Below are 27,936 nucleotides of genomic sequence, written 5' to 3'. Positions count from 1 at the left end.
AAGCAATACAACCCCAGCAGTGTAGAATAAATGTGTCTTATAATGCTATAGCTATTCCTGTACGGGAAGGAATAAATATACAAATATAAGGCACCTTTACTGATATATCTGCATCCACAGAGTTTTGTTTTGCAAATCTAAAGGTCAGAGGTGGTTCAGACCTATGTCCTGTTTATCCAGCCTCCCTTACACAAACTCTACCTCCACCCCTAATGCAATACAGGGAGCTCAGAAAATTGGTACCAGATTTAGCCCATCACTGCTAATAGATACAACAAGAAGCCAAATTTTAACTTGGTTTTGGTCACCACTCCCAAAGCCAACTTAGAAGCTCAGAAACAGAAGTGGGTCAACCCATGAATCTCACATCTGGGACCAGAACCTGATCCAAGCTTTTCCCCACAGTGCTAGGCTGTTTAGACGCCATACAAAAGTAGGCTTATGCCCCATTGTTTAGCTCTGTATCCAGATTTCCCCAGAATACTGGGGAAGGACCCAACTCCATGGTTCTGATTCAAGCTCATCTCTCGAAAAAGATTTTGCTGCTTCTGGACAGGCACAGATTTGAGACAATTTTGCACTTTCAGTTTGGTTTTATTAAAGAATTTTGAGACATCTGATCACTCATAGGATGGGAAGGGACCTCAAGAAGTCATCTAGTCCAGTCCCCTGCACTTATGGCAGGACTAAGTATAACCCATACCATCCCTGACAGGTGTTTGTCCAACCTGCTCTTAAAAATCTCCAATGATGGAGATTCCACAACCTCCCTAAGCAATTAATTTCAGTGCTTAACCACCCTGACAGTTAGGAAGTTTTTCCTAATGTCCAACCTAAACCATCCTTGCTGCAATTTAAGCCCATTGCTTCTTGTCCTATCCTCAGAGATTAAGAAAAACAATTCTTCTCCCTCCTTCTTGTAACAATCTTTTATGTCCCCACTCAGTCTTCTCTTTTCCAGACTAAACAAACCCAATTTTTTCCAATCTTTCCTCATAGGTCATGTTTTCTAGCCCTTTAATCATTTTTGTTGCTCTTCTCTGGACTCTCTCCAATTTGTCCACATCCTTCCTGAAATGTGGCACCCAGAACTGGACACAATACTCCAGTTGAAGCCTAATCAGTGTGGAGTAGAGCGGAAGAATTACTTCTCGTGTCTTGCTTACAACACTTCTGCTAATACATCCAAGAAGGATGTTCACTTTTTTTGCAACAGCGTTACACTGTTGACTCATATTTAGCTTGTGGTCCACTATGACCCCCAGATCCCTTTCCGCAGTACTGCTTCCTAGGCAGTCATTTCCCATTTTGTGTGTGTGCAACTGATTGTTCCTTCCTAAGTGGAGTGCTCTGCATTTGTCCTTATTGAATTTCATCTTCTTTACTTCAGACCATTTCTCCAGTTTGTCCAGATCATTTTAAATTTTAATCCTATCCTCCAAAGCATTTGCAACCCCTCCCAGCTTGGTACTAGCTGCAAACTTTGTGTGTACTCTCTATGCCATTATCTAAATGAAGATATTGAACAGACCCAGACCCAGAACTGATCCCTGGGGGACCCCACTAGTTATGTCCTTCCAGCATGACTGTGAACTACTGAAAACTGTTCCCAGAGAGTAGTTATCCAACCAGTTTTGCATCCACCTTATAGTAGCTCCATCTAGGCTGCATTTCCCTAGTTTGTTTATGAGAAGGTCATGCGAGACAGTATTGAAAGCTTTACTAAAGTCAAGATATACCACGTCGACCCCTTCCCCCCATCCACAAGACTTGTTACCCTGTCAAAGAAAGCTATCAGGTTGGTTTGACACGATTTGTTCTTGACAAATCCATGCTGACTCTTATTTATCACCTTATTTTTTAGGTGTTTGCAAATTGATTGCTTAATTATTTGCTCCATTATCTTTCTGGGTACAGAAATTAAGCTGACTGGTCTGTAATTCCCCGGGTTGTCCTTATTTCCCTTTTTATAGATGGGCACTATATTTGCCCCTTTCCAGTCTTCTGGAATCTCTCCAGTCTTCCATGACTTTTCAAAGATAATTGCTAATGGGTCAGATATCTCCTCAGTCAGCACCTTGAGTATTCTAGGATGCATTTCATCAGGCCCCGGTGATTTGAAGACATCTAATTTGTCTAAGTAATTTTTGACTTGTTCTTTCCCTATTTTAGCCTCTTCTGATCCTACCTCATTTTCACTGGCATTCACTATTTTAGATGTCCCATCGCCACCAACCTTCTTGGTGAAAACCGAAACAAAGTCGTCATTAAGCACCTCTGCCATTTCCACATTTTCTGCTATTATTTCCCCACTGCCCTATTGAGTAAATGGTCTACCCTGTCCTTGGTCTTCCTCTTGCTTCTAATGTATTTGTAGAATGTTTTCTTGTTACCCTTTATGTTTCTAGCTAGTTTGATCGCATTTTGTGCCTTGGCCTTTCTAATTTTGTCCCTAGATACTTGCATTATTTGTTAATATTCATCCTTTGTAATTTGACGTAGTTTCCACTTTTTGTAGGACTATTTTTAGATCATTGAAGATCTCCTGGTTAAGCCAGGGTGGTCTCTTCCCATACTTCTTATCTTTCCTACGCAGTGGGATAGTTTGCTCTTGTGCCCTTAATAATGTCTCTTTGAAAAACTGCCAACTGTCTTCAATTGTTTTTCCCCTTAGACTTGCTTCCCCTGGGATCTTACCTGCCAACTCCCTGAAATTGCTAAACTCTGCCTTCTTGAAATCTATTGTCTTTATTGTGCTGTTCTCCCGCCTACCATTCCTTAGAATCACGAATTCTATCATTCCATGATCACTTTCACTCAAGCTGCCTTCCACTTTCAAATTCTCAACCAGTTCCTCCCTATTTGTCAAAATCAAATCTAGAAAGGCCTCTCCCCTAGTAGCTTTCTCCGCCTTCTGAAATAAAAAAAAAAATTCAGCCATCTTTTGGATCAAACCCAACCTCAAAAATTTTGTAAAATGTTGCAAAACCACAGGCAATACAATAGAGTTGAGTGAATTCACTCTATTTGTTTGGAGTTTTGATTTAGCCACGTGGACTTGGTTAAACACAAAATTCAGAGTCTACAAAACCAAACTCTGGAGTTTTGCACATCACTGTCCAAGAAAGGAAGGGAAGTTGTATTAAATGCTCAAACTCCAAAACAGCTCAGAGTGCTTAATATCGCTAAATCAAAGAGCAGAAACGAAGTTCTAAAGCAGTAATCTAAATATTTTCCTCCTAATAGCACCTGTCACAGTGCCTGGAGTGGCTCATGACCATGAGTGCCAACCTCAGGGCAGACTATCAAGAAGCAGGGCAGAGACCCCAAACTGGTGGTATGTTCTATAATTAGATTTCACCACCCTAGTAACAAATGTGAACTCCTGAAGTATTATAACAGTCTTACCATGGAGTCACAGAGAGTCCCCTTGGGCATCCCAGTCTGTCTTGCCACCCACACAGGCTGGGTTTAGTGATAAATGATCATTTATACCAAAGATCACAAAATAGTCAGGTTGCTTCTAGTCCCAAGAGACCAGTCACTTACCCCAAGTCAATTAGTACCTTAGATCTCTCACCAAAGACAACACTTGTAGCCCATCCTGTAATAAACTAACTAAAGATTTATTAACTAGGAAAAAGAAATGAGAGTTTTACAAGGTTAAAGCAAGCAAACACACACAAATGAGTTACAGTCTATGGTTTTAAAAGGTGACAGAGTTGTAGTAATCGGTCAGCTCGGAATGTCTTTTAGGGCTAACCCTAGTTGACCCTGGGATCTCTGCTTCTGTTTCGTAGCTCCGGCCCTGAGAGAGCACAAATAGCAAAAGAAAGATTAAAAATGTTCATGTCAGCTTTTTTTTTTTATTATTATTTCCTTCTTCCAGAATTCATACTGATAGGACGAGCCCTTTTGCACATGGCCTCTTCGTGGTTGTGAAGGGGAAATTAACAAAGTCTCTGTACTGTGATGTCACAAGTTTTGGTGGGCCTTCTTAATGAGCAAGAGACGATCCCTCCTGACTCAGTTCACAGTTTCAGAGAATTTTTTTTTTTTTTTTTTTTTTTTTACAATTATAAAGCAAAAAACTTAAATATTACCTGATAGCATGTGATAAAGATATTACAAGTGAGATTAATGCATGCACAATTTACAAGCATTTCATAAACACACAGATGAAACAGACTGGTTTCCACCAATGAATTTGTCAGTGCTCAACTGAAGCCTAAATCCTTGGCAAAAGCTGGCTCCTGGTATGCCAGCATCACAGCATCAACATCCTAAGAAATTAAAAAATGAAAATGGCACTTTTAGTTCTCAGTAGGATCTGACCCAGGCTAGTCAAGAGAAACTTGATTTTGAGAGGAGACTGAAGTTCAATGATGCGCTGTGACTCTTATTTTTTTTAAAGGGAAATTCATGAAAGAGAAAACTAGCCAGAGTCATTAGGGATGCTGTTCTCTTTTGCCCTACACTCTCTGAAGGTTCCATCACATCATATATACCTGATTTAGAGGGGTGCAATATTGCTGTTGCCCCAGTATTAAGGAGAACTGTCCATCAGAAGAGCACCTGCAGGAGAACATCATGGCATGTAAGCCAGGCTTACAAAGAAATCTGAGGTATTTTTAAAGCCTCTTATGTGTTAGTGCTTTTAATGGGACAATGCTAGAAGAATTTCTGGAAATCCAAAATGCTGCATTTCTGACTATTACATGTATTTATACTTTTCTAGTGAAATGGGATGCTAATTATCAATGAAGCTGCTTCTGTGGGCAGATTGGTTATCTATTTTCTCATGTCAATCACAATTACCAGGGTGATAATAGTGCTAAGAACTTCTAATTATACATTCAACAAGTGGTGCATGTTCTTACATGAGGTATTCACAAAATGGCAAGCACATCAAAGAAGCTCTCTCTTGCTATCTTGTACACACCTGTTTGGCATTTGAATACAATGATGTTTATGGGTTTAATTATTACACAGAATAAGTCGAATTTCTTTCCCATAAAAGTCACTTTGAGTCACTTGGTTCTCCAAAGACACTTGCTTAATCAGGACACAATAAATCTACTTAAGGGAATTTCAGTGTCCTAAAATAATTGGCTGAGGAGATCTCTGGCCTGATGATGTTATATTTTAATACATCCTGAAATACTGGGGAAATTCCAGGGAGAGTGTGCTAATATTCAAAGAGCACAAGTTGGGTAACTCAAGCTATTTAGCCTGACATCAATCCTGGGCAAATAAATGACAACGCTCACATTGGATTCAATCAATAAAGAATTAAAGGATAGGAATATATTTAATGCTGATCCACATGATTTCATAGACAATAAGTCTTGTCAAACATGCCTGATTTCATTTTTTTTTATGAGATAACACTTTTAGCACCCCAACATATTAACTGCATATATGTAATATACTTAGATTTTGGAATGTGTTTGAGGTAGTCCTGCATGGCAATCTGATTAAAAATTAGCATTCTACAATAACAAAGCACATGTAAAATGGATTAAGAACTGTTTAACTGACAGATCTCAAAAAGTAGTCATCAATGGGGATTAATCATGGGGTGATTCCATTGGGGTTCTAGGTGGATCATTTCTATTCAAGGGATCAGCTATTCAACATTTGTATGATGACCTGGAAATATAAAATCACTGCTGATAAAATTTACAAATTACACAAATGGTAAGAAAGGAATGGGACAGGGCAGTCCTACAGAGTTGGTAAGCTGCGACCATTCAAACAAATGCAAAGTTATACCACTAGGAACAAGAACTGCAGGCCATGCCTACAGAATGGGGGACTGTATGCTGGAAAGCAGAACTCGGAAAAGGATTTGGAGACCCTAGTGGACAAGCACCTGAACATGGACTCCCAGTGCGATGCTGTGGCAAAAAGGGCTAACGTGATCCTTGGATGTCTAAATGGGGGAGTAGTGGAGGAAGGGGATTTTACCTCTATATGAGACACTGGATGCAGTCTTCTGGTATCAGTCCTGATATTTTTAAAAGGATATTTAGAACCTGCAGAGGATGCAGAGAAGAGCCACAAAAATGATTCAAAGTCTGGACAAGATGTCCTACAATGAGACTTCAGGAGTTCAATCGGCTTAGTTTATCAAAAAGTAGATCCAGGGGTGAGTTGATTAAGGTGTATAAAATACTTTCATTGGGAGAAAATTGTGGTATCACCCTGTCCATAAACTGCCTGCATCTGGGCCTGGCCAGAACAGGCAAAGAGCTGGGACATGCCTAATAAAGTTACCTGAGTGACGAGCTGGAGTCAAACTGAGTTTTTTGGATCCCAGAGTACTGGATGAAGTGTTCTCTCAGAACTAGATGATATGTTCTGGATGAGCCGTGTAGCCAATGACTTTAGTTTATTGTTCATTTATTGTGTGATGTTATAATTAGCTAACATGTTATATCATATAATCTTTGTATGCTAAATAGGGTTAAATTGTAGGATTATAGAAGTATAAGACGGATTAGTAGTTAGAAGGAATAATTATGTATTAGGTATCTAAGTAAGTAGGGTTGAAATGCAAGGCCTACAGGCTGAGGCCTGTAAGATTTTAAGCTTAGCCATACTAGGCTATACACTTAAGAAATGCTTGACATAAGTAAGTGACCAAAGAATGACCGTAGGCCAAAAAATTATGGGAAAAGATGTACCAGTGGGTGATATTGTAAAAAGCTAAGAGTAAATTTTTGCTTACAATATACCCAGTAGTCACATTTTTCTAACACATGCCCTAACTGCAGGGTGCACTATGTACATAAATGCTAATGAAGTATAGACAGAAGCACATTATAAAAAGAGGGTGCCCAGACTGAGAAAATTGAGCACCCTATGGGAAACTTCAGCAGGAACCATCCCTTTACTGATGATCAATCCATGAGAAATCCATCAGACCCTAACACTATCTAGGAGGATGTGAGTAGAACCATCTTTGTAACTTGTGTATAGATCTGTATAGAATTTCTATATGCTTGGGTAATCATAAAACTTGCAAAACAGACTTGAACTTGTACTTGTGAATGTGTGTGTGGTCACTACCCTTGGTCTTTATGTGTCCCTAGAGACTCTAAATTTGAAGCAAGTAGTAGAGGTGACTTTCACTCTGTTTAGTTTGAAACTGGAGCCACCAGAGCCGAACCCACGGTGGTGTAATGCCACATTACAAAATTCTCTTTAAATAAAATAAAAGACTACAGCTGAGTGGAAAGGTCTCTGGAGGAATCCCAAGAGACAGAAGCATCCTTCTGTTGACCTAGTTGCATCTACACCAGGGGTTAGATGGGCATAGCTACAGTGCTCAGCAGTGTGGATTTTTCACATCCCTGAGCACCATATTTATGTTGACCTAAGTTTTAAGCCAAGACCAGGTCTTACTGCTCTCAGTTTCTCCCCTCTCTCTTTCTTCTAGAAATGTTGCTGGAGGAGACATTGCTATATCTTCTGGAACCAGTAGTACCAAGTATAAAGTTGTTGCCTACATTTTTTAAAAAGTTGTCTTTGTTTTGATTTTTTAACCTATTAAGTGATGATTTTAGCAGCTGGAATGATGTTGATTATAATTGGACTATGATTGGGAAGGGATATAGGAGAATATGGACAATGAACGGATAGTATCTATGCTTTTTTGGACCATTTTTGACTGAACGTGCTTTCTTCTACCAAATACTGAACTCTAAATGACTAAATAGGTTATTTTGGAAAAGGCAAACTTGCTTAACAGGTACAATTTTTCTGAGTAATTTAACCTCTAATTTGCAAATGTCATTTGACACTAAGCAAATGACTAGAATTTGTACAGTGGATTGCATGACAAATAAAAAGGACTTCAGATGTGGAGTAGTCGGCTAGTGGGATTTGCCATTCTGTTTGTGAATTCCAATTTTCCTGTTTGTTTAACTGAGCTGAGAGTTTACACATAGTGAAAAATTAGGAATAAGCAATAACTGTGGGTGGCTAAACAGAGAACGTTTCTAGACTACTCCGCATATTTTCTCTCTCTTTTGGAAGGGGACAAATAAGGTAGAAATGTCTGTTGGAATTTATTAAAGTTGAATTACCAAAAAGTTTCTTTCCATATAAAATACCCCAAACAAAACATCAAGTATAATTAGTGTGGTGCAGATGGTGAATAAAGAGGAGGTATTAAATTGAGCTGCTAAATTAAGTTGGAAACTGGAGTTGCTCATTGGATGTGTTGTCACAACCACAATATATAGAAGTAATAGGAACAGATGAACAGGGTATAACAGAGACTGAACTTGCTAAAGTATTGCTAAAACTGTTCTCAAAAAATCTCTTATGCAGATTATAAATAAATCCATAGATTGCAAAGGGACATGGTCAAGATAAAAGTAATATTCCTCACGTGTTATTTGAGCTGAAAGAATGTTTAAGATCTCACTTACTATCCATCCTTGATGTTGTTTACTTAATCTTGCATGTCTTTCAACTTTGGTGCTGGAATTACACTGTAGTTTTATTTCAGTTTCTAGCTAGATTCACTTCCTAGTTCTTATGTACCAGCACAATGCTTGTGTGTTAGGGTTTGCAGCACAGGAGGGGAATGCTTCAATAATTAATAAAAAAAAAAAAAAAAAAGGTTCTTATTGAATTTTGATTGCTCCAATCCTGGAGCTCAAAACTCCCATTGGCTTGAAGCCTGTAGGACTGTTACCAACATTAATAAACAAACATTTCTTTTCATATTAGTGATTTAAATGTTCTGTAAGTATTTGTTTTTATAAAATGCTTGGACCAGTGGTGTTTGTGCTGTGAAGCCGGCAGGAGATGCATGACCTGTCTGGACTTTGCAGCTGCCAAATTTAATGCCAAACCTGAGGAGAAAAGCTTCAAAACTTCCCCATGAGGTAGTCACAATGCATGTGCAGCCATCCAGTTCCTCTCTTTCTGAAGATACTGCCCAGCCTATTTGCCATATATGATAAATATAGGGTGCTGTAGAGTAGTGTGAGGAGAAATGCTTGCCTAGTGAACCAAAGGGGCATGGGTCAAAGTCTTTTCTCTTTAGAGGCCGGACAGTCCATTGGAAAGAGGCAGAGTGAATAGGACCACGGAGCTCTGGCTGACAGCTCTGAAATGGAACTCAGCCAAGAACCATCTGGGGAAGGTGAAGAAGAGAGTCTCACAGCAACCATATCCCCCCCTCAAACATCCCAAGGAACTCTGATCCTCTATAATTAGAAGGCCTTGTCTCTAACCATAGGGCTTGAATAACTCCTTATCCTACTGGGCCTGAATAGATAGGAGTATAAGTAGGACAGCTTGTCAACATGAGCTCCCCAACTCTGGAACTATGCCACATCTTGTGTCTGCAGAGAGTCGGTATAGCTTTCCTCTCCTCCCTCCCCCCCTCCCCCCGCTCCATGTTCTTCAGAATAGTACGGCCCAGTAAATAATCAGGGTACAAGACTGGCTGGGGCTTAGGTGTCCACTATACTGGGGTCACGATTTGAGGTGTAAATGATCTAAATGTCACTTTATTCAATCAAAATTCAAAAATGCATGAAGCCATCTGTATAAGAAGTAGATAAGCCTGCAACTACAAACCACCTTATAGCTGATCATTTGCTAAGCAAGCAAGTTTGTCTTCCACTGAACAGTTATCCCTTAGCTACAAAAAGCTAATTCTGTTTGTTTGGACTGATCACACAGAGATGTCTTTTTCTATGTTTGTTTGTGACATTTTTTCTTGTTATTCATAATTTAGTTAAAACAAATCCTGTTCAAAGTCAAAACAAAGGCATTAGTTTGTTCAGTCATTCAAATTACAGTCAGCTTCCCCAAGACACTAATTCACATGAGCACAAAAATTCATAAAAAGCCCCCAAACAAAAGCAGCCCTGATTATTTTTTGGCAAGATGATTCTTTTATAAAAAAAAAAAAAAAGTACTTGCTTCAGGGAAACTATTTCTACCTTATTTCTGAGAAACCCAGGGGAAAACACATGGCATATAGGACTGGAAGAGACTTTCTAGGTCATTAAGTCCAGTCCCCTGCTTTGCAGGCAATCATGTCAGATAATACTGTCCATAAACCCTGGTATGCACCCCACTGAGACTTACTTTTCCTCTCATCATCAAGGAATCTTTTTACAAGCACATATTAAAGCATCCACATTTAGAGATGTGCCAAAGCAGAAATGCCCATCAAGATGCCGGCTTCTGCCCTCCAGTTCTCAAAAATATCCTTCATCTCATGAGTTGTCTAAGTATCCAAAAGTAATGTTGGCTACATGAAATGGCATTGTGTTCTGCCCAAAGCTGGTTCATTTCAGAGTTTAGGGAGTCAGGGAAATTGTTCAAAAACAGTAGTTTAGGAATGAGTTAGGGAAACTGTTCAAAGAGCTCATTTGTAGTAGATTAGCTATGCAGATGTTTTAAGCTGTTGAAAGAGTCAGAAACAAGCTTATAAAAGAAGAGAAGGCAGCATTGAAAAAGAAACATTTTGGCTGAAGATTTAATTGTTGCCGGGGGGTCGGGGGGGGGGGGGGCGGCGACCTTATGTAAGGCACGCTGATTCTAAACAATTAAAAAAAAAATATGAAAGAATGGATGGCACAGGAGATGTAGAACCTTTTACCTGTAGTTCACTGGTTCTGCTCTGGTTGGTAGTTAACAAGAGCTGTTAGAAGGTGATGGCATTTGGTTCTTGAGTTAGTGGTCTCAGGCCAGTCCTGGTGGACAAGTGCCTACAGGCACATCATAAAACCTCTACCACAACTGGGCACTGTATCTATTGGACACTGAAATATTTTGCTTTATAAATGAGCAACATACGAAGCCATAGACCATGGCAATGTTTTCAGCGCAGAGAGACTTATCTTTCTTTGTATAGCTCCTATAGTATCAGTTTCAGCAGAGATGCCAACTCTCCTCTCACTCCTGGTACTCTCTTCTAAGAACAGTAACAAGGATGCCATAGCAGAGTTGCGGTATTGATGGTGTGGACATTTTTCCTTTAGGAAGCAGACTACGACCCTGAACACATTTCACAATGGCTGCTGAAGAACCAGGACTCCGCAATAATTTTCAGTTAATACTGACCTGCGTTGGGTTTGAACCAGTGACCTAAAGAAGAATTCTATTAATCCATTACCACTCCTCTACCTGAACTAATGAATTTCCCCCACTCAAGAACAGTTTTAAGCACCATTTGATGTGTCATGGAACAACTTTGAAAAAAATGTGTTCACAGATTACTGTGCTTCTAGATTATTTGTGTATGTATCTTCTCTATTTTTGTTATTCAGCATGTATGAATGCATCTTAGGAGTTTATCTGCTCATGCTGTTTATTCCTCACCTGAAGTCATAAGACTTTGTGATATCATAATTAGCTGATGTGGTGGGGATGATTACACTGCTATAAACTGATTATAACTTGAAGGAAAGAATAAGCAGCAGGAACAGAAAAAACTTACTAGGGCTGTAAAAGCAACAAAGATTCCATTTTTCGTGCAAGTATCCTTAAGTAAGAACAACTAGGAAAGAAGAAAAAAATTGTATGATCCAGTAGATCAAGGAAACGGTCTCTAAATAGAATGTTATTTTCAATATCCCATCCCCTGCAGATTACTGAATTGGGAAGTACTAGCAGTGAACCCAATCAGGGTATTCTGGTGTACTTCAATGGAATAAAAATATTCTTCAGAATTATCTTCATTACATCTGCGTAGTGGTAGTTTCCCTAGGGCCTAGTTTACTAAATATTTAATCAAATAGACCCCCAAACCAGAGAAAGGCTTTAGCGAATTATCCAAAGAGGAAAGGGCAATGACCCATGCTTGAACTTATCTCTTGCCAAAGCCAGTCACACTAGGAACAACAGTTGCGCTATGGAGTGCAAATTCAAGAAAGATCTGAACCGGAGAGATTAAGTGAGTATGTAATTGTGATCAGAGTAAGAGGATTGGATTTGGCAATGGCCAATGATGAATGTCTGGTATTTTGTTTTTGTTTTTTCTGCTTACAGTAACTGGATCAGTGAACAATCTGGAGTCTGGAGAGAAAGCAGCAGATCAGAAGGCTGCAGTCATCCAAGCAGAATTAGGCAGGAGGAGCTATAGAGCTGATCAGTCTATAGGTAGGGCACTACCAATTTCACAGCCATGAAAAACGTGTCACCTACTGTGAAATCAGCCCTCCCCCATGAAATCTGCTCTCCCCAGCTGCTGGGATCCTGGGGCTCCTAGCTACTATTCCGGCCACGCTGGAGAGGGACAGGAGTAGTCCCTCCCTTGAACAGTCGCTTTTCGTGGGTAGATCAGACCCACCTACAGAGGCAGTGCAGAAACGAGAGTGGTACACCCTTACTTCTGCACTGCAGCAGCCCAAGAACTGGGCTCTGGGATTCTGTTCCCCTACCCTCCCCCCCCAGCTCCTGCAACAGCACCAGGCAGGTGCTGAGCTTGGGGCTCCCTCCTGCAGCGGCTCCTGCCTGGCTGTGGGGTCAGCAGCTGCAGCTGGGGCAGCCTGGGCTCCTTTCCCCCCCGGCTCCTGCCATGGCTCCAGGTGCCAAGCCCAGGACTTCCGCTCTGCAGCTACAGCCAGGGCTCGGGGCAGCCTGGGCTGAGGGCTTCCTCTTCCGCTCCAGCCGGAGCTGGGGGTAACCCAGGTTCAGGGCTCCTCTCCCCCCCCACCCCACTGAGCTGCTTCAGCTGGGGCTCAGGGAAGTCAGGAGCTGCAGGGGAAGAAGCCCTGAGCCCAGACAGGGCTCAGGGTGACCTGGTAGGGGCTTCTGCCCTGAGGTTTCTTCTGGGGCATCCATTTTTCCTGGGGGCCCCCACACTTTAATCTGTCCCTGGCATGGACTAGCAGCTAGGAGCTCCCAGCTGGAGTGCTCCTAGCAGCATGGGGGAGATCCTACCCACCTCCACGAACCTCCTGTAACTGCAGGAAGCTGGGAGGGTGCAGAAGTGAGGGTGGCAAACTTTGCAATCCCCTGATCCCATTTTGGGTCAGGACCCTCAGGGTTACAACACCTTGAAATTGACCAACCTCTGGCCATGAAATTAACCAGAATAGACTGAATTTGGTAGGGCCCTATCTATGGGGAATTGGGGAGGGGAAAAAAACAAAAACAAAAACAAAAACCAAGCAACACATCTGAGATTCATACATTTGGATCTACCTATTGTATACATGGAAGAGGCTCAGACCCCTTTCGGAACTGAACCTTGAAATGACCAGGGGATACCTTTCAGATATTCTGTCATTGTTTCTCCTCCTCTGCTAGCCCATTCTTCTTCTCCCACATAGTGCCTTTTTAGGGCTAAGATTGGTGGTGGGAGCCTTAGAAATGCCAATCATTTTAAAAACAAACTTATTTTTCAAACAATTTTCATAGTTTATTCAAGTTAACAGGTCTCCAGCTGGGTGAGCTTTAGGCTGTGCAAAGGGCAAAAGACTTATTTAGGGAGGTCAGTGAAATTTGGAGGATATATTAAGAAATGCAGCATACCTTTCAACCATGTATATTTTCAGGCATTTGCCAGCTGCATCAATGCATACAGTTTTTAATTTTCTGTAGCAACAATTCTTCTGGTGACAACAGTTTTTTGTTTTGTTTCTCTCTTGGCCTATTAACATCACATATTAAGTCTCAGATTTTAATTGCATCCAATTTACTAGTGATTACATTGTATATCTATGTTTCTTGATTAAGACAGCTCAACAGATCAGTAAAACGGTGTTGTAGCTACATCCCTGCTTAAAGTTCTGTAAGGGATTGAAGGCTTTGTGAAACAAAGACTGATTTTATTTGTGTCTTCTTGTGTGACAAAATGGCTGATGCTGGTATGGTGGATCCCATGCTTTTCTTGGCAGGGGGCTTAGACACCACCCCTTGCCCCTGCTCTTGGGGTGCCAAGGGTCCCACTAGTGGCCCGGGAAGGTGGTAGAGGAGGGACACTGGGGAGGGGTCTGGGTTTACTCCTCACTCAGATCCCCAGCCCCCTCAACCCCTGTGGGTGTCTTATCCTCTTCCCACTTGGGTAGGGTTAACCTTGGTCCTTGACGCTGGGGGAGGGAGTCTCCCTTCCTCCTGTTCTCAAGTCTCAGCAACACACCTCCAGTCCTCTCTCCTTCCTCTTACACACACTGACTGCCTGGAGTAGGGGGTACTATTAGGTTCCTGACAGGGCCTTAATTGACTACAGGTGCTCCAATTAACCTGTAGCAACCCTCCCTAGTCTACAGGGAACCATGCCTTAATTAGCCTAGGGCCTATATATCTCCCCTCTAGCACTCTCCCACTGCTCCCTAGTCCTGCTGTATCATACTTGTTAGATTAAAATCCATTGCTTTGAATTCACATAAGCATTTCTTCCCTGCTTTGAATGGGTTGCTGGTCCATGACTAGGGGTGCTACAGTAAACCAAGTAAATAATAGTTTTATCTAAAGATGAGCAGTCTGGTATGTATTAGAACTAGACCTGATCAGGAAATGTTTTCTTCTGCTGTGCAAAATTTTGGCAAATAACTCAAAACTTTCAACTAAAAATACAAATTTCAATTTGGAAATGCCACCATAGTGCCTCATTCCTCCATTCTCCTCTATGACCGAGGCTCTCTAGCCAACTGTTTCTCAAATGCGGCCACCGGAAGCTTTTCTTGTGGCCACAGCCTCCTGGGCAGTGATGGTTGAGTGGAAAAGCAGTGGCCCTTCCCCCAGGGCTGCCTGCAGGTGTTGGGCCCTGCCCTCCTTTGCAGCCACAAAGGCCAGAGGAGCCAGCAGCTGGTGTGAGTTCCCCACCTTCCCTGGGGTGGTGGGGCTCAGGCTTCCAGCTTCAGCCCTGGGGTGGCAGGCACCAGGCTCCGGCCACAGGGCTTCAGGCTCCATCTCCCAGCTGAGGGGCTTCAGGCTTCAGCCCCAGGCTCACACCCCTCCCCCCCGCCCCCCCATGCCCTGGCCCCCAATCCACCTCTCCATCCACAGCTTGCCAGGGTTGCATAAATCTGCTGTGAAAGGCGATATTTGTTAATATCACTTTTCACTGCCTTCCAGCTGGCTAGTAAGTCTGTTGTGAAAAGTGATACATACACATATACATACATCAGTTTTCACAGCAGCAGCCTTACTAGCTAGCAAGTCTTAAAAGCCAAAAAAGCCAAAGAGAAACAGCAACAAAAGACAAGAATGTGCAAAGCACCTTATTTTGTTTCTATTCTGTTTAGGTCCAGTAAAGAATAGAGACCACTGTACATTAGTTTTATTATTGAGTCTGAAAAAACCCTACATAAATAAATTACAATGATTTGGACGTGTATATGTGCATAATTAACTTTAGGAAAAAAACAAACAAGTATTTTAGGAAAAATTGTCAGAGTGGCCACCGGCAAGAGTTGGTGGCTGCACTCTAAGGCCACCAAAAAAATTTCTTGTGAGAATCCCTGCCCTAGCCAGAGGGCATCTCCCTTGATGCACCACAGCCTCCATAGGCACTGACTCTGTGGGTACTCCAGGCCTGGAGCACCCATGGGGAAAAATTGGTAGGTGCTCTGCACCCACCAGCAGCCAAGCTCCCCGCCCCTCCCCAGCTCACCTCCGCCTCCTCCCCGAGCCTGCCGTCCCTGCTTCTCCTCCCAGTGCTTGCGGCTGCAAAACAGCTGTTTCGTGGTGTAACAAGCTGTGGGAGGGAGGGGGAAGGAGCGGAAATGCAGCACACTCGGGGAGGAGGCAGGGAAGAGGCAGGGCTGGGGCAAGGATTTGGGGAAGGAGTCCAATAGGGGCAGGGAGGGGGTGGAGGCGGCTTTAGGGAAGGGGTTGGAATGGGGGCAGCGGCAGAGTCAGGGCAGGGCTGGGAAGTCTAGCACCCACCCGCGCCAGGAGAGGTTGGCGCCTATGACGGCCTCTCTTCTTGCTAAGCAGTGTGGTGCACCACGGGAGTCACTGATCATGGTAGATGTAATCCAGTTGGGGAACCCAGCCCACTTGGGGATGTAATGCACCCATCCTTCTACTCCCAACATGGTGGCATTTCCAAATCAATTTTAGACTGTTTTTTTATTAAAAGTCAGAATTGTACACAGGAAGCAGACACTTTTTTGGGGTTATTGAGCAAATGAGTTTTTTCACACAATTCTTCAAAGAACGTTTGGGTGGAATTTTTTTTTGAGAAGTTCCAAGTAGGGCTACCCCTGTTTACTCAAAATAGTGTAGAGACAGCTGTTAGCTTTCAGCGTCTGGCAAAGGCAAATAAGAGACTGCTCAGTTGTAAAGGGGGGGAACTGATCCTTTCAGGAATCTATGTTTCCCTCAGCATTTTAATCTCAGCAGCCTGTTAAAACACCATCCTTTAAAAACACTGCTGTCTTTCAAGATAGTTAAAAGGAAAAGAAAAGCCAGATGGTGCCTGGCTCTTACAGTGTTGCCTATATATGATTTTATTGCAGGTCTCACAATATTTGATTTTACTTAAGCCCCAGCTCCCAGAAACAAGAGGTTACCTGAGAATCTCCACTTTCATTCTCCCCAGCCCCCAAAACAGACCATAAATTTCTAGTTCTCGTGGTTGAGGAGAAGAGCTTGAAAATGTGACCAAGTGTGCCCTATTGGCTCAAATATCAGAAGGCAAATAAATACTACCAAAAAACAAAAAAACAAAAACACCCTTTTAAAAAAAAATCATGTTTTTTTGTGGCCTGACTCATGTTTGAATGTCTGGGGTGTGCAATATCAGTGTTGTCAACACACTCGAGATTTCCTTGCCAGACCAATACAGACACTCCAGCCCTCTCATGAATTTCAGCCATGTCTGGAGGAAACCCCTTCTTACTGGTTGCCTTCTCTGCCTCCTGTACGATGAAAATTTGCTGTGTCATGAAAGCCTATGTGTATGTGGATCCACCATTGCTGACAAGCCCGGTAACAGGTATGCACCAGACAGATACAGTAGGAGGTGCTTGGAACTTAATGACCCTGTTCAGGTGCAAACATCTGGGACAATAAATAGGCTGCATTCTTCGAAAAAACAGATTAGCGGATTCTTCTGGAGGACAGGGAGAAGGTAGGAGTAATGGAAACTTATCAGAAGGAGAACAAAAGAGATCAGGTGGCTGGGGGTTATATAAAGAAACACACAGGAACCAGATAGGAAGAGGAAGTGTGCTGGGCAAGAGAGCTGGGTCACAGAAGTTGGGTCAGGGGGCTACAGGAGGGAAAGGATACCCAGAACATAGCAGCCTGATTGGGCAGGAGGTGCCTGCCCACTTTCCTGAGCCCAGATGGTCCCAAGGACTACTGACAACGCAAGGGACTTGGACCCCAGCCCAAAGAAAGCCCTGGAGTGAAGTACCAGGGAGTCTGGGGGATCAGTACAGCACCCAGAAGGGTAGCAGGACTGCAGGTTCCAACACTCGGAGAGGGTGCCAGAGAGGCAGACTCAGCGTGCAGATCTAGGGACCCCAAGTCAGGGGCAGTGGCTGGACTCCATTCAGGCTTCAGGAGTTTGAAACACACCCCAGGGATCCAGAGCACAGAGGCTTGCATTCCCCTCCCAACAGTCCTAGCGGGGGCTCAGAAGGGAACGCTTGCTAGGGCTGACGTGGGATTGGGGAAGTGCAGAATTAATTGCTGGGCAAGGGGTGGGGGGAGAGGGGGAGACACAGAATTACTTTGAATTTTGGAGTTTGGGGAGAAACTAGGTGCCCTGCACCATCAGGTGAGCAGCCAGCCAGAGCTCCTGCAGCAGGGATCACAATCACCTGACTGTATACATCTGGAAGAGTCAGCAACACTAAATACATGGGTGATGGGCAGGGGGAGCTCAACAATCAAAAGACAGACCACAAAAAAACAAAACAAAAAAACTGATTTTTTTTAAAAATCTTATGCTATTGGGGGGGGGGGGGGGTGACAGGGTTGGGAAGAATCCCTTGCAGTGCAGGGCAAGTGCACCCCATCTCTCTTAGGGTACAGGGATTGGGGCATACACAACCTACATCTATGCCTCCTAAGCCTGAGTCAATATACTTGTCTTTCTTAGCAGGGTAATAAGGCCTAATGGCCAAAGTCACCACTGTACTTGCCCCTAATAGCTGGGCAGTGCAGTCCAATGGCCAGAGTCAATAGATTTGCCCCAGTCAGCAGGACAGTAAGGCCCAGTGGCTACAGTCAGTAAATTTGCCCTGGTGAGACAGGGCAATACAGCCCAATGGCCAGAGTCAATAGAGTCACCCCTCTTAGAGGGGCAGTAAGGCTTGGTGGCAACAATCAGTAAATTCACCCCAGTGAGACAGGGCAGTAAGGCTGAGCAGCTAAAGTCAGTCAGGATGGGAGCCACCACACACAAGGAATGGGGGTGGCAGCCTGGGTAGGGGGGTCCAGACCCTCTTTTTCCACCAGACCCCAGCCCAGGTGGTGGCAGGGGCATGTGCCACTGAGTCAGCAAGGTGCATGGGGGGGAGAGGTTCAGATCAAAACACGCTGACTTAAAATTCCAGTTCACTACTCAGGCCCCTGGGCTGCTTCCTACCATAGTTCCTGCTGCCACTGTCTGGGCATCTCTGTTATCTCCAGGATCCCTGGTCTGCACTGTCCCCAGCAACTCAGAGAGGTCTCTGTAGGGACCTTGGCATCTGCCTGGGTTGCAGTATCTCAGGCTTCAGGTGTTCCTTGTCTGGAGCCAGTGGCATACATCCTTCCTCCCCAGCAGTCCACCACAACTGAGCTGAGCTGCTCCCTTTTATACCAGTACACCTGGAGCATGCCCAGTAGAGTGAAGGGGGTGTGGTTTCCTCAGCCCACAATGTAGGGTTAACCATTCCCTGTCCAGTGCGGGGCGAGTGCGCCCTGTCACAGGGTGTCAGAGTTGTGATTTTTAAATATTTGGTGTTGGCAGTACCCAGTGCTGCTTACCTAGGTGTGCAGGAGAGGGTGCAAGACTCTTCCCCCTCATATGCCTACACAGCAGCCAGTGTAGTTGTAGCCGGGTAGACAAGAGGAAGAGCTCTGTGTGGCTCAAAAGCTTGTCTCTCTCCCCACAACAGAAGTGGGTCCAATGAAAGGTATCACCTCACCCACCTTGTCTCTGCAAAGCAGCCAGCTGTGGTTACAATCCCCTGCTCCCTAAATGCAAGAACTGTTTTGCCCTACTGCACTGATGGGCAAAAGGTATCCCAAGAGTCATAGGAGGGTACAAGTCACCGCTGCTAACCCCCAAGGCATCACGGTGTATGACTGGATACTTGGAGGCAGCATTCATTCCCCTGAGGGCCCTGCAACCAGCATGACCACGCTGTGCCCCTGGAACAGTGTGGCTTAGAATTTTCCCCACCAAAGGCAAGCAGCTATGAGGCTCAATTTAGCTCAAAAGTTTGACTTGACCTTTCCCCATGATGCCGTGGGGCAGGTTCTCACCCGTGACTGAGGTGCAGACAGGGTGCAGACAGGGTGTTTCATGTATTTACCCAGCACGTGGTGCATGAGAAGATTCCATCTTCCTAAAACTAACTCAGCTCTTTGTTAAGAGAATGACCAGTGCTGGATTAAGGCATAAAGTAACTAAGCTACAGCTTAGGGCCTCGCAATATGAGGCCTCTAAAAAAGAAAAAAACTGACTCCATTTCAAATTTTATCAAAATCGGTTGATAAATAAAGGAGATATGGGAAAAAGAAGATTCTCTCTAAATATAGACATTTTTGTTCAAATATGACAAAAAATATACACATCTGGCTACACAAATACTCTTACCCTACCCTTACCCTTCACTAATTGTTCATTACTGACAGGCGGGAGGCCAGGGGTGAGGGAAAAAAAAGATAATTGCACTTGTAAAATTAGTATTTCTACGAGTAAGTCTGCTATCAGCCTCCTAAGGCAACATTTTGTTGGCTAGCTGCTACTGGTAAAATTCTGACCATGCCTTCATAACTTATGTAAATAAATAAATAAATAAATAATCTCATTGTTGATAAAAATCGGGAATAATGTGAGGTCGGAGACAGCAGTGTCATGAAGCAATCCTGCCAAGCTCGTACTCGTATGGGACTCGTCCTAGGAGTGACATCATTTATAGCATCCCCCTTAGCTGGTAATAGCTGGAAGGCCACCATCTTTTGTTTACAGTCCAGCACGCTCAGTCATATATTGCTTTCACTCCTGTTTTTCTTAAGTGTTAGTGTGTTTTCTTCTTTTGATCTGTACATACGTACAATTATGTATTTTAGTGCACATGCTGCTTTCTGCTTCATGCGCTATCCATGCTTCACGTGATTGAGTTTGCAGGTGATCGTTTTATGGACTTGGGTCAAGTAGATCTTGAGGAGGATAAATGTGTGTTGGCTTCCTGCCATCAGTTTTGGGAAACTTCACTGTATTTTTATAGTATGGCAAAAGAAAAATCCCAACAATTCATTGTTTCAAAGTGAAAGTTAAATCAGAATAAACATTTGTAAAAATATTTTTTGTATAGTCTGGATAAACTTTGTACTTCCCTAACAAAATTAATCAAATGTTTTTTTTCATTTATTCATGTGAAAAGAAGGATAATTTTCCGTATTCATGGTTTTATACTCTCTTGTTTTCCTGTGAGAACAAAAAGCTTTCGTGTTTATATATTCAATGTCCTTTCTGTGAAAATAATAAATTCTTTTTTTTTTATGGTATGGGGACTCTTACACTTGACATAACAGAGGGCCACAGAATGTCATAATACGGCCCTGAGAATGATGTACAGAGGTGCTGTAACTGCACCTAGCATTCGAGCCACATGCACACAGACTGGCTTCCGGGTGGTGTCCTCCAAACTCTTCCCTTCTGCAAACTGTGGTCCTCCCTCCAAGTTCCATGCAGGTTGCTACACTGGAGCAGGACTGTCAGAGTTGTTTACGGCTCCCCAGTTTTGAGGGTCATTCTGCACTGGTCACTAACCTGGCTTGAATTAGAGCAACCTAATGACCATACATCAGTTAAGTATTGGTGCAGTAGAGCAGATCTCCACCTGCCCCTCCTCAACCCAGACACCTCTTTTTGCCCCCTGCACACCCCTTGTAGGGGGATGGAGGGAAGGTGGCTAGTGCAGGGATGGAGGAATTCTCAGCTGGCCATTTACTGCCAGAATCCAGCTCCTTTTGCCACCTGAACAGCACAGAGAAGCCACATCACATGTGAAATCTGGTCCATTATTTTTATTACAATCCCAAGGCTGGAAGAGTACTCTCTTCGCTTTTCAACAACTTGTAGATCAGTTCACCCAACATAAATAAAAGTGGCAGATAGTGTAGTGCCTGCTTCAGTACCCTATAAGGAGAGAACGAGTTTTAGCTGGCAACTTCATTGTAACCCTGAGCAAAGATGAGATATATGGTATCAACGTTTGCTCTTAAGTTGTCCCAAGCTCTGACTTGTTGCTGATTTCAAGTTGACTTTCAAATCTTTGTCTACTGTTAACAGCTGTTCAGTGAGCTCTTGCTTCCTACGAGGTATTATCAGTATACTATACTGCCCAGTGTGGATACCACTTACAAGTCTGATGGCCAAATCCTGACTTCAATGGGAGTTCTGCTACTGATGAGGTTGGGACCAGGTTCAAGCCCAAAGGTTCTGCTATCAATTGTCAGGCTACAATTGGTTAAAAAAATAAAGTTTAGTGAAAGGATTTAAAATTATTTTATTTCAAATGATCACATGGTTCTACTTAGCTTCCATTTTGTGAAGTGTGAATAAAATGAGATTCTACTTCTCATCGCTAACAAAGTTCTGTACATTCTTTGCCTCCCCACCTTCGGCATTTTACATAGCACATGGCAATGGAAGTCAGAAAAGATACCAACTGTCCATGAATAGATTTCGGAAATTTCACAGCATACCACTGAACAACTAGTTTATATAGTAGCTGGTAAATAAGACTTAAAATTAGAATCCCCAGCTAACAGAATGATATAAAACAAAACATTCCTTTCATTGTGCTTCCTAAGACCCCGGTCCTGAACTGAGATCCACAATGACATCAACAGGTCTTCACATGGGTTCAAGGGATTGACATGAACAGAGTCCAGTGCAAGAGCAGGGGACTATTCCTGTAAAACTGAAGTCCACTGAGCTGTGGCAAGAATTGGATATTCCTTGTATACTAAAAAGAAAGCGGAGCATCATATTATTCAGGTTATTTATTGCAGCAAAGTGATGTGCACAGATTATGTTTCAGAACCATCAGTGAATCTTCATCTGCCTTTGCTTTGTAGTGGCATGTTACCCATCTATTTTTCTTTTGTTTCTCAGCTCCCTGATTTTAATGACTGCTAAAATAATGGTAACTTACATAGTACACTTCTAGACAGCGAGTTACTTTCCAATATACCTCATCTCACATTATTCACGCCGCCAAATGAAGCTTCTAGGATAGATAAAGCAACACAAGAATGCTGGTACTCTGTAGTTTGATGTTATTCATGTCAGGGGCAGCATTGCCAGGAGACATGTCACACTGTGACAGATATATTCCCCAAGAATATGCAATTTGAGTGTATCTTCAGGCACTGGAAGGTGGTGGGTGTAAATGTTTTGCATTTCCATTTCACTCACACATGAAGGTCAAGTGTTATAGAAAGTCACACTTGTTAAAAGCATGCATTTATTTCCATCTGCTCAGTCTGACTGCAAAGAAAATGCTTTGCACAAAACAAGTCACTCTCACCAGAAAGGAGTGCAGAAGGTGTTGTGTAAGCCAGTCTAACATGATTCATGCTGATTAGGGTAAATCTAATAGCATTGTGATGTGCATAAAAAACACAAATATTGGTTAATAACTCTATTTTCTCTGTTTAAACTGAGTAAAATATTAGAAATGAATTTAGATTATTAAAAACCTTTCTGTTTTCATACTCCATGGTGTTATTAGTAACAGGGGAACATTTTTAAAGTGATGTAACCTGACGTCGTAACTTCAAAAATTATAAAATTCATTCATCTCTAACTTAGGCCATGACTACACTACAAACTGGTTGATGCAAGTTACATAAGCATAAAGCCACCGCAGTTACTATATTGCTTGTGCTCTTGCATAGTTGGCTGCTTGTGTTGGCGGTGAGCATACTCACTAGGAATGCTTGTATCGATGCAAAGTGCAGTGCACCATGGGTAGGTATCCCAGTGTGCAACCTGCCAACATCCAGTGCACTGTCATTTGGGAAGTTTTGGCAATGCATGGTGCGGCAGAAACAAGTTGTGCAGGGTGACTGGGAGCAAGGATGCAACTTCCCAGTGGGCAATTGTCTCCATCCATGTCATGTATATTGCATATTTTTCACGACTTTTTTTTCAAAATCCCACAAATCCACCATCTCTGACAGAAGCATGGAGCCTGCACAGCTCTGCATTATTGTCATAAGCATTGCAAGCGTAAGACTCATGATCCTCCAGTATTTACAGAGCTGCAAGAAGAACCGAATCAGCAGGAAACATAATGATTTCTTGGAGAACAGATTGCTGAGGGACACAGCGAGAACAAATTCAAGGTTGCTGGTGGCATTCACCAAGCAGCTGCAGATGGTGTAGCACTACTTCTGGGCCCAAGAAACGAGCATTGAGTGGTGGGACCACATTGTAACTCAGTCTTGGGATGGTGAGCTGTGACTGCAGAACTTCCACATGCATTTCCTGGATCTATGCACCGAACTCACCCCAGCCCTCCAGCACAGGGACACCAGGAGCAAGTGGATTCACACTGTGGAAACCTGCAATGCTGAATTACTCCTGGTCAGTGAGAAATCGTTTTGGAGTTGAAAAATCCAGTGGAAGGGCTGTTGTCATGAAAATGTTCAGGACCTTTAATAGTCTCCTGCTACACAGAACTATGACTCTTGGCAATGGCAGGATGTAGTGGATGGATTTATAGCAACGGGGTTTCTGAACTGTGGTGGAGCCATAGACGGCCTGCATATCCAATAGACGGCTCGCATATCACATAACCCTCTGTGACCATCTTGCCACAGAGTACATCAACAGTTGGGGATTGGTCCTGCTTTGAGCAGGGGGTTGGACTAGATGTCCTTCTGAGGACCCTTCCAACCCTGGTATTCTATGATTCTATGAAAGGGCAACTTTTCTATGGTTATACAAGTGCTGGTGAATCACCAGGGCCATTTCACCAGCATCAGTGTGGGCTGCTCAGGGAAGGTGCATGATGCTCCCATCTTTAAGAACACAGGACTGTTCAGAAAGCTACAAGCAGGGACTTTCTTTCCCGACCGGCAGATTACGGTTGGTGTTGTGAAATGCCAATAGTGATCCTACCCCTTGCTCGTGAACCTGTACCCTGGCCACCTTGACAAAGAAAGATTCCACTACCAGCTTAGCAAGGGCAGAATGACAGTTGAAGGTGCTTTTGGTAGATAGAAGTGATGATGACATTGTTTACTCACAAAATTGGATCCCAGAGAGAAAAAAAACACATCTCACTGGTTATAGCTGCCCGCTGTATCCTGCCTAATATCTGCGAATCTAAGGGGGGAAAGTTGCTGCTAGGGTGGAGGTGGAGCAACTGTCTGCTGAATTTGAACAGACACAAGGGCTATTAGAAGAGCTCTATGCGGAGCTACATGGCTCAGGGAGGTTTTGAAAGAGCACTTTAACCGTGAGCCATAGTGCTGCATTGTGGTGTACTGTGCTGTACCTGACCCTGCTAGGAACTGTATGGTGCTTGGTGTACATATATGAATAAAACACTGTCAATGCACCTGTTAATTTTGCAGTGCTAGCTGTACATTTATGATTACTACACTATTTTTCACTGTTCCAAGAACTTGTGTCACACTGTACAGTTACAAGTAATTTCTTGCTTTCAGAACTGCTAAGCACTCTGCAACATATGTTGTGAACTAATAAAGATGAATTATATTTCAAATAGAATTTTATTCTGTAACAAAATCAGTGAAAAGAAAAATCTATGCAATTTAAAAAAAAGCAAATACATTACAAACTTTATAAATTAATGTAACAGAACTTAAGGGGAAAGACCATTCACGTCCATTTTAGCTACATCACACCAACTGTGGCTTTCACAGGTCAGGGTATGTGAAGCTGTGGTTGTCTAATGTCCCCCGGGGTGGAGTGGTCAGAGTAGGTTAGTAGCCCCTGATGCCACGTGGAATGTTAAGAGGGTGTAGGGAGTTGCTGCAATGGAGTTCTCTATGGAGTGCAGTGGGAGGCAAGCCTGATTGTTGAACCTGTAGGTCCATAAGAGTCTGCAGTATCCGAGTTTGCTGCCGGAAAAGCCCCATTAAGTCCTGGTATATCGCCCTCTCCTTTTCCTGCTGGGGCTCCTGGGCCTCTCTCCTGTCCACTCTTCCCTTCTCCAGGCGTCTGCAACATTCACCCTCCTGGCCCTGTGCTCGTGGTCTGATGCAGCACTGGCTTGCAGGATCTTATTGAGCAAGTCTTCCTGAGTCCTCTTCTTTCTCCTCCTTATCTGGCTCAGGCATTCCGTGGATGTGGAGGGGGAAACCCCTCAAGGCCGCAATGGCAGCTATCGATAAAACTCCCTTCCCTCACTCCCCTAAAGTTTTAAACGAGGCACGCTTATTGACACTTCTGCTTGGGAGTACTTGTGCACAGCACTACTCACAGCACCAGTAGCGGTGAGCATGGCCCACCAGGGGTGAGGGAAATGAGGAGGGAATATCTCAGTTGCATGAAACTTTCAGAACAGGGCAAACCTTCAGGAGAGGACTGCAAAGTACCTCCATGGAAGTTTCACTGAGATCTCAGGAGGATTCAAGGGACATCCCTGTGTATGTAAACAAACTGCTCCACAGTCCCACTCCCCCTTGCCTAACTCTACAGGGGGCTGAAAAGCAGATAACATGCTATCTCTCTTTGCTGTCCTGCCGCCTCTTCTAGTATGAGTAATATGATGAAATTCAATCACTGTTTCGTGTTAAGTTTGGGGCACTATCACTGTAATGGGAAATAAATGTATGCACTCACAGGAGGATCCTCTCCCTGCATTAGGCTCATCAGTGTTCAACTGCCAGGACTGACTGGACTGTGGTGGAGTCAAAAACAGTCATGGCTCGTGGCATAGCCGACCGCCTGATCGCATGTCCCCCATCCTCCACTTCCTCCTCGCCAGGGGCCCGTGGCTTGGGCTCCTCAGTGATATCAACACTGGCCTGCGGGGTGGTGGTGAGGTTTTTGCCACATATGGCACGCAGCTTTTTGTAAAAGCAGCAGGTCTGTAGCTCGGCACTAGATTGACTGTTAACCTCCACAGCCTCCTGGTATGCCTGCCACAGTTCCTTTGCTTTCACGCAGCACTGCTGTTGGTCCCTGATGTACCCCTTCTCCTGCATCCCCTGAGCAATCTGCTTGTAGATGTCAACATTTCTTCAGCTGGGCCATAGCTGTGCTTGCACAGGTTCTTCTCCCCACAGGCCCAGGAGATGGAATATCCCCTGTCTACTCCAAGCTGGGGCACGTAGCTGGCGTGGTCAGCACACAACAATGGAGAGCTGCTAGGTGTGCTCACCAAGCTGTGCAATCCGTAGAAGGCATTTCAAAAATATGTGGGGCTTTAAAGGGGAGGGGTCCTTCTAGTCTACATAACCCCTGGACAGTGGGGCTCAACTGTGACCAGAGCAGTCAGTGTTGGGCATTGTGGGATAGCTGCTGGAGAGTTGTTAGGTTCGACATAAGTAACTAAAGAACTCTAGCCTAGAGCAGAGGTTCTCAAACTGGGGGGGGGGGGGGGGAGGGGGAGGGGTCACAGAATGTATTCTGGGGGTGGGGTGTGTGAGAAAAACTTTGGGGGGGGGGAAAGAAAAAAAGAAAAACCCCATACATTCAGAGCTGGGTGGCTGGAGAGTGGTGGCTGCTGGCTGGGTGCCCAGCTCTGAAGGCAGCACCACTGTCAGCAACAGCACAAGCCACCCTTACTTCTGTGCTGCTGCTGGAGATGGTGCTGCCTTCAGAGCTGGGCAGCCAGAGAGTGGCAGCTGCTGGTCAGGCACCCGGAGGGAGAGGGGGCATAAAGAAGGCTCAACACTACTGGGAGCTGGTGTTACAATGTCAGTGTAATGGGGAGCAGGAGACAAGTTTAAGTGTAGACATATGCACAACTAGGTCAATGGAAGGTGATTTATGTCACCTAACTTTGTAGTGAGACCAGGCCTTACAACTTCTGCTGTCTCTGTAAAATTACTCAGTGCTGTTTAGCTTTCTTGAGCTAGTACTCTTCCAACTACGGGGTCTTCTATGTGAGAGCTGCATATTGCTACTGCAGCATTAGATTACAGCTAGACGTGCTTTTACAGCGAATAGGGGTTATAAAAGTCTGGCAGAGAGCCATTGGAGGTTAGAAGCTAAAGCCCAAGAAAATTCAGCTCAATCCTATAGAGTGAGTAACACGTTCCACTTGATCCATACTCATTCTTGTTCTGAGGTGAAAGAGAGCTTTCCTAGAGCAGAATGGGTGTAGGAGAGCCCTTGCAATGAGTGTGGCCAGCCTGTCTTGAATCCCCCAGAATTCCAGAAGCAACAACCCACAAAGCCTCCAAATTCAAGATGAGAAGATTTTTCTTTGTTTAAAAAAATAGTTTTGGCTAAATATTCCTCAGTGTTTATTATGTAAAAGTATCCAAGTAACGGGGATGTTAAAAATGAGCACTGAAGAGCAAGAATCTCGTTTAGCATTTCCATTGAGACAAAGGAATTGTTGTGATGACAATTTAGAAAACAATCAATAGGGAAACGAAGTGGGAAGGGGAAATGAACACAGATGAAACTGGAAGAAATGCTCTTTTATTTAATGCATCATTACAAATGTCGGTTATGGTATTCTGGATGCAACAGAATCCTCCTCTACTGGAATAACTAAGTTTTTTTTTTTTTAAATGGATTGTCCTCTGTTGGTTACTAGGGAATGTAGCAGCTGTCTCTTATAG

Source organism: Emys orbicularis, chromosome 1 (assembly GCF_028017835.1).
Source record: "Emys orbicularis isolate rEmyOrb1 chromosome 1, rEmyOrb1.hap1, whole genome shotgun sequence".
In the NCBI taxonomy this organism is placed as follows: domain Eukaryota; kingdom Metazoa; phylum Chordata; order Testudines; family Emydidae; genus Emys; species Emys orbicularis.
The sequence above is the reverse complement of the archived record's forward strand: the minus strand, read 5'-3'. Positions refer to the sequence as shown.